The sequence below is a fragment of the Thamnophis sirtalis genome, unplaced genomic scaffold, assembly GCF_051295495.1.
Source record: "Thamnophis sirtalis isolate CommonGarterSnake01/CBP01778 unplaced genomic scaffold, rThaSir2_p1.2 scaffold_5, whole genome shotgun sequence".
NCBI lineage: Eukaryota > Metazoa > Chordata > Lepidosauria > Squamata > Natricidae > Thamnophis > Thamnophis sirtalis.
Genome location: NW_028261385.1, coordinates 20,751,228 through 20,757,227, shown reverse-complemented (window position 1 = coordinate 20,757,227; position 6,000 = coordinate 20,751,228). Strand labels below are relative to the sequence as shown.

The window sequence follows — 6,000 nt, the reverse complement described above, 5'->3', positions numbered from 1 at the left end:
ATTTATGCAACCTAGATCTGGTAGCCGTAGAAACTGAAATGTCATAGTAAATAAATGTAAACAGGGAGCTTCAACACTTAGCACTGGGCCTTTTTTTTTTCCTAACCATCTTGTTCCTTCTTGGTTTCTCACTGTTATGACTGGCACTCAAAAATCGCTGTCACGAAAAGAAAAAGAAAGAAAGAAGAGGATTTGGATTTCTACACTTCATAGCAAGATCTGTGTAAGCCCTTTTGTATGGAAAGAATAGAATGCCGAGTTTACTTTAAAAAACACACCCAGATCTCTCTTCTGTGCTTGAAGGGTAAACACATGCGCTTAAGAATGTAAACCCACAGCTTAAATATATATAGATATATTTTTATGGCTACATCTTTATGATCTGTACCTTTGTAACCTTGTAAAGCTGTCAGGCTCTGGACATTTTGCATACTGAAGATTTTTTTTTTTTTTTTTTTTTTGCCTGCAGCAAGGAACATGGATTTTGCAATTCTGGCTCCACCTTCAGTGAAAAAAAAGCATACCAGTTCATAGAGTTGTTGTGATTCCCACAGAGCTGACTTGTGCTGTCGGTCTCAGGCTTATAACTCCCAAGCCCCTCCGAAGCATATGGATTTTCCTTCCTGCCTGGGGTCGTTTCCTTCCTGCCTGGAGCCTTCCTGTGGGTCAGTCACACTTTCCCTCTGGATTTACTCAAGGGATCTGAAATAATCTGATCAACACCAGGTTTTTTATTTTCTTGTCACCCAGGAAGCCTTCCAAGCTGACATGAACGCCGAGAGACTTTCTTACCAATCAAGAGTAAGTACCGTCTTTCTTACTTGAGACAAGAGATTGCATGTCTGTCTTAGCTCTCTTTACGACCATCAGGTCAGTGTCAAATCAGAAGACCAAGGAGATATGGGATTGTCACCTTCTGCTGAAGAGTTTTAAAAGACCCCTAAGTCAATCATGTGTTGCACATATTTTTAACATGACCGTGGATCTTAGTTTAGATGGTTTCAAATGTATGGTGTTACATTTAGATGTAACACATGTGTTGTCATTCATCCCCTGATCACCTAGACTTTTTTTTAGATATACCTTAGCATTTAAGAATGCATTATGAACTAATTCCAAATATGTGGTTACTTTTCCTATAGAATTTTGGGGGGGGGCAGGGGGAGGTGCTTCTCAATTTTTATCTTATAATAATTTAGTTAAATTACTATAAGCTATCATATATTGCATTCTGGTTAATGGAAATTATTATTTGGGCAGACCTACAATCTGTACTTTTCATATTTAATCTTTATCATACTTGTAAATAGGTTTTAACGATAATATGTATGCAAGAATCTCTGCTGGGAAAGCACAAATTAAGAATCTATGGAATTTCTATGAGATGTTTCCAAGTCTCATTTCATTCTCTCAACATTTGTGATAATTTGCAAGTTTCTTATCTTATGTGTTACTGAACCGTGTTACTGAACCGAAGCAGAACATACATTCCTCATACCTCTTTCTGCCTTAAGGTGGCTTCCTATGTGTTTTTGCCCAAATTGGTATGTGCAGGTGTATAGGAGAAAAAACAGGTTTCATTCTGTTGTGTCCCTTTTGAATTTTCACTCTGCTATTTTTTCATTATTGCTTGTAATATCACAACTCCAAATTATCTCGTGAAGCATGTTATTATTATTACAATGAATGGTTAACCCTATTCTATGGCATTCACTTAAAATCAGAATATGGTTCCTAAAATATATGTTCTGAATTACAAGACTTCAGTGAATTATATTTAAGATTTTAAAAGATGTTGCCATTAAATATTCATGAAACATCTTCCTTCCTGCTATTTTTCTAGATGGAATGATTTTCTATTTGGAGTTATTAGCTGTTGTTAAAAATCTTCATATTTCATTGAACTCTTAATATAGTTTGAACTGCTACGAGGACCTCTGAGGTAAAGAAACTTGCAGAAATGGTGTAAAATAAATTAAATAGATGGGCTTGTAGCTTACTTTGTGTTACTTTAAAGTATGATGTCTCCCCCATACTAGTATGTGAGAAAGATTTTGGAAGACTGGGCCAAGGATGTTACCAAGGGAACAGTAAAATAAAAGATAGACGGGGTGGGATTCAGCCGGTTCGGACTGGTTCAAGTGAACCCGTAGCTCCGACAATCAAGTTGGCCTGCCCGCCTGCCCTTGCACTTTACTTACCTATATCCTCTCAGCTGATTATTATGGCAGAGAATCGGTTGTTAAACCGGCAGGATCCCGCCACTGGAGATAATATAGCTCACAGTGGAATAGTGGGTGGAGCAAGAGGCTCAGAAGGGACCCTCCCTAGTTTCTCAGGTTGTAAAGGAAAAGAAAGGAGAATTGTACAGTACCTTCAAATTTCCACAATTAATGTTGTTCATACTCAGTAGACCAGACAGGAAACACAACTAGATAAATTAATTCTACTTTATTGTAAAGCTACACTGACAGAATCTTGCAGGTGTGAAAGTATAATTCTTCCACTCCCTCATTTACCACCTAAGAAAGTAGGGATAGTCTCTTCTGAGCCTCTTGCCCCACCCACTATACAGCTGCTGACTATGGTTGTCTCTTATCTGTCCGATTCCCATTACATTTGGCCAATAATAAAAAGCAGCCTATTTATATTGTAAAATGGTTTTTGCTAGTTAAATTAACATGCTATCGCGCCAGATTTTGTACTCTGATGATACATTGACGGTTGCAGTTGCAGTGCAATAGTTCCAAGATTTTTGCCACAATTTTTCTGTAGTGCCTTTAATTTTTTCTTGCACTGTTTTATACTGGGTATATACGGTCTGGTTATGCCACCCCCGGAAGAAAAATGCCTTGGAACAGATTGTTACTGTACTAGTATAATACTAACTGTGCCTTACCTAGGAACAGTTCCCAAAAGTCTGTGTGCCATGCTGTGGGAGAAAACATTTGAGGAGAGGGGACACCTAACTATGGAAAAAATGTTCAATGCAGCTCTCTTTACCTGTTGCTTCTCCCTTTCCATTATTTCCTCCCTTACAATTTAGGAAGTTTGATCCTTGCAAACAGGTATTTAACATGTGTGACCCTTACTTTAATTGGTAAGGGAGAAGCAATTGCATTGCATAACATACTGGATGAAGTAAAAAGAGGCATTGTAATGGTATGTGGGAATCACTTTGGGAGACAGATGGGAGAGCTGCAGACTGGACAATTAGATGTAAAAGACCTCTCTGCTCACAGAAGGAAGACAGGTGTGTGGGAATCATTTCAGGCGGGACTTTCCCTAGTTCTCCAGAGATTGAAAGGAAAGGAGGGGGAAAGATACTTTCAGTCTTGAAAGTTTCTGTTAGTTTAAATTTACAATAAAGATGGAGCTAGTATTTTGGTTGAACTTTTTGCCCTGACTACTTTGCAGGGCTAATAGGCAATGGGGTTACTTCCAGGTATTTGGGGCTTTGTCAATTTCTTACAACTGAGTTGGAAGGGACCTTGGAGTCTTCTAGTCCAACCAATTTATTTATGTATTTTGTGGTGTTTATGTAGTGTATATTGGAGGTGGTAACTCTTTGTATGCAACGGAATTTCATTTTAATGCATGACAATTAGTGTACATTTGAAGCGACAATAAACTTATTCTAACTCCCTGCTCAAGCAGGAAACCCTATACCATTTCAGACAAATGGTTGTCCAATCTCTTCTTAAAAGTGTTGGAGCAACCACAAGTTCTGGGGGCAAGTTGTTCCACTGACCAATCGTTCTAGCTTCCAGGAAATTTCTCCTTAGTTCTAGATTCTCTCCTTGATTAATTTCCATCCATTGCTTCTTGCCTTCCTTCAGGTGCTTTGGCGAATAGGTTGTCTCTCTCCTCTCTGGGGCAGCCCATTAGATATTGGAAAATTGCTATCATGTTACCCCTAGTCCTTCTTTTCATTAAACTAGATGTACCCAATTCCTGAAAGCATTCTTCATATGTTTTAACCTCCACTCTCCTTATCATCTTTGTTGCTCTTCTCTACACTCTTTCTAGAGTCGCCACATCTTTTCTACATCGTGATGACCAAAACTGAATGCAGTATTCCAAGTGTGGCCTTACCAAGGCATTATAAAGTGGTATTAACACTTCACGTGATCTTGATTCTATCCCTCTTTTAATGCAGCCTAAGACTGCATTGGATTTTTTGGCAGCTGCAACATGCCACTGGCTCATATTTATTTTGTCCACTAGGATCTTAAGATCTTTCTCACACTTATTACTAAATTCATGTTGATTATTGTTCATGTGTATTAAAGTCCCTACTGGGCTATTGTTATCTGCCCTTGGCCTAATGCATGGAAAGACACATGGGGAAACTGATGCCATCCTATCGCACCAGAATCAACAGAGTCCACTTGTTTTGAGACTTGAGCCATATGCGAGTGTAAGTGAATCTTTTCAGATGGCATAGAAACTGTGGATGTGAGTAGAGCAGTCTGCAGTCTCAGTTTCAAAACCCCATTAATTACTGTTCGGCTGTTTTATTTAAGGAAAAGTAGAGGGGAGCATACTCGCGTTGCAACTTGCATTATTAATTGCATGCTTCAATGAACCAGTTTTCCACCAGTGATCTATCATCATGAATCAACTGATCAGCAGGGCGGTTCCGCGGTGGGGCTAAGGAAAAGGATCAGGCTGATGCCAGCTGGCCATGGGTGTGCACAGGGCCTGAAGCTGAGGCAAAAACACCAGTCTTATCATCTGACTGTCAGCATGGCAGGGAAAAGGGTGAAGCGGGCCCCAGGCTCTGGCCTGTGAGAGTAAGGCAGCTGCAGAAGATACCTGATAATCTTCCAGCAGAGGTTTGAGAATCACCGGACTTGTCCATACACAGATTATTTGCATCTGAAAAACGTATTTTTATTTTTCTAAAAGAAATCTTAGAGCTTCCCTATCAACTCCCCAAACTTAAAACTGACCACTTGCTCCACTCGGTCTCCATTGATAAGCAAGGGCTGGATGTCTGATCTATTCTTTCTATAGTCCACTATAAACTCCTTGGTCTTATTGGTGTTAAGGACCAAGTTATTGTCTCCACGCCATGAAAGCAACTGGTCCACCTCATCTTGATAGGCAGACTCATTCCCCCCGGAGATTAGTCCCACCAAGGTTGTACCATCTGGAAATTTAGTAATAGTATTACTAGCGTGAGTGGAATTGCAGTCATGCACATAAAGACTATAGAGTAAGGGACTCAACACACAACCCTGTGATGTACCAGTATTAAGAATAAGGGCTGAAGAGATATGATTACCTAATCCGACCCTCTGAGAGCAGCCAGACGGGAAATCCACAATCCAAGGACAGATTGAATAAGAAAGCCTAAGATTCATAAGTTTAGACACTTGTCTATGTGGAATTATTGTGTTAAATGCAGAGCTAATATTTACAAAAAGCATCCTCACACAGCCCCTCCCCCCGCTGTTTCAAATGAGTCAGAGCAGTGTGAAGAGTGATGGCTATAGCATCCTCTATAGATCTATTTCTTCTGTATGCAAACTGGTGTTTATCAAATGTATGCGGAAGACCAGAAATGACATTCCAGCAGACCAATTTCTCAAAGCATTTCATGATGATAGGAGAGAGTGATACTGGTCTGCAATCGTTGAGGTTATTGATAAGGAACTTCTTTGGCAGTGGAACAGTGGTGGAAGCCTTCAAGCAAGACGGAATAGTGGACTGGAATAAAAACCGATTGAAGATTCTGGTAAAGACTCCAGCCAACTGATCAGCACAGTCTTTAAGCACTCGGCCAGAGATACCGTCAGGACCGATAGCCTTTCTAGGGTCCACAGCCCTCAGAATGCTCCTCACCTCCTCTTCCTCCACAATGGGTTGGGGGCTACAATGGGCTGGTGACTGTATTTAAGCTGTCTCTGATGTCTCCCCTTCAAAGCAAGCAAAGAAATGATTGAGCTCTTCTGCCAATGAAGCATCACCCTCAACAGGGATGACATTGGTTGG

General features: G+C 40.2%; 1 protein-coding gene across 4 annotated transcripts in view; it reads left to right on the top strand.

Annotated features, from left to right (window-relative positions):
* Nucleotides 1–469: 469 nt before the first annotated feature.
* PRLR (prolactin receptor) overlaps nt 470–6,000 on the top strand; it is a 110,022-nt gene continuing 104,491 nt past the window's right edge. For 2 of the 4 annotated variants that reach the window (XM_087715405.1, XM_087715409.1), the window contains exon 1: nt 470–801. The gene's annotated coding sequence lies outside the window, so the exon portion shown is untranslated. The remainder of the gene's footprint in view (nt 802–6,000) is intronic. The other 2 variants (XM_087715407.1, XM_087715406.1) reach the window with 2 other exon arrangements.